At 45.1% G+C, this 1,608-nt stretch overlaps 1 pseudogene; it reads left to right on the top strand.

The window, feature by feature from the left end:
- Positions 1–183, top strand: LOC124173749 (annotated as a pseudogene).
- The last annotated feature ends 1,425 nt before the right edge of the window (positions 184–1,608 follow it).

The raw sequence follows: 1,608 nt of genomic DNA on the forward strand, positions 1-1,608 counted from the left end.
ATGGCAATATACTAAATAAATACAATTTATCTGTTCTTATCAGCTTAATATCTGATACGTCCAGCATTGCTGGACCAGAATATTAATCTGATTTTTGAACATGGGCGGGGTCCCCGGAGTTTACTCCATCCCTGCCGCGGGTTGGCCCGGTATTGCAGTACCGCCGGGATCGGCCCAACATAAAAGGTTCCATAAATCAGAAAAGCTGATGAGAACAGATGTTTCTCTTCCTTGTTTCATTTAAAAAATTCCCGAATCGCGAAAATGCGACAAAGTCCGGAGATTCGTGAGGCAAGAAACGAATGGGCGAAGGAAAGAAGAAAATAACACTGGCCACCACTTCATTCATTTATTTTATCACCATTTTACATTTAAACCATGTCTGTAAAATAACAAGCAACAGCACAAAAAATAAAAACTGACAGAAAACAAAATTTTTTAACATGAGACATCGTTTGAAGAGGATGAATAATATGCCCTCACTAACACTGCAGAAAAGTTCATCTAATGCAGTGCACTGATCCTAGTGCAGAGCCGGGCACAATTTTTCCGGCTCCTCGGCCTTATGGCTAAGATAGGAGTGTAGTATGGGCACGGCTCCTCGGCCTTATGGCTAACATAGGAGTGTAGACGGGACTCGCATGCCAAGAGTGACATACGTCGTGGGAATGATGATGAAATTTTTCACTTTTAAGAAAACCTTCCGGAAAGCTGTCGAAACAGTTTCCGCACACTTTTCACACGGAAATTAGGTGAATGCAAGATTTATAAAATAACTTCCAAATATTCACCGGATCGAGTGAACATGGAAAATGACCGCCAAGCGTAGGTTTCCTCGAGAATTCCAAGTTTTTCTTGCGAATATGACGAGACAAGACGGACGCATCACGCTTCTGGTGAAATACACGCAGCATTCATCCGCGTTACCAAGGAGTCGTCGCTAACAATGAACGCCTTCCACTGAAAGCGCAGTCGAATTTCGCGGGGGCCGTGCTGCTGGCAGATAGTTCGACCCGGAGGCCGACGACGGCGTCGGCACGCACTCTGTTTACTTCAAGTGTAAAAAAATGAGGGTCGCGAATGATGACGAAACACAGGTGTCCAATGAAACCGTGAATTGCTTTCTTTCGGAGAGTTGCATTTCATGCCGATATTTTTTGCAAAAACATCCGAAATTATTGACTGATGCCGATTCTTCCGTCCCGTATTCTAGCCATTGCTGACGATTTTGGAAATTTTTTCCAGTCCCCGGAGAGGACTTTTTAAGCAGCTTTGAATCAGATTCCCCAGAGAGGACTTTTTAAGCAGTTTTAAGTCTGATTCCCCGGAATTTTAGCATTTCGAAAGAAAATACATGACTCGAGTGAGTAGGATAATGCTCTCTCATCGTGTTTCTTGACGTTTTCTGGACGATTTTGAGTGACTTTTTCGAGTCCCCGGAAATTCCCCGGAAATGGCAATTTTTTTGGGAATTTCCCAGGACCAAAGCATTCCCCCGGGAAGCGAACGCAGGATGCTCCACGAAGGACGCTGCGATCCCACACGACAGATGGCACCGAAGGCCCGGAAAACGGACCGCGTCCGTTACGTCCGCGACGCTCCTACGAC

This window comes from Ischnura elegans, chromosome 1, assembly GCF_921293095.1.
Source record: "Ischnura elegans chromosome 1, ioIscEleg1.1, whole genome shotgun sequence".
Taxonomy (NCBI): Eukaryota; Metazoa; Arthropoda; class Insecta; order Odonata; family Coenagrionidae; genus Ischnura; species Ischnura elegans.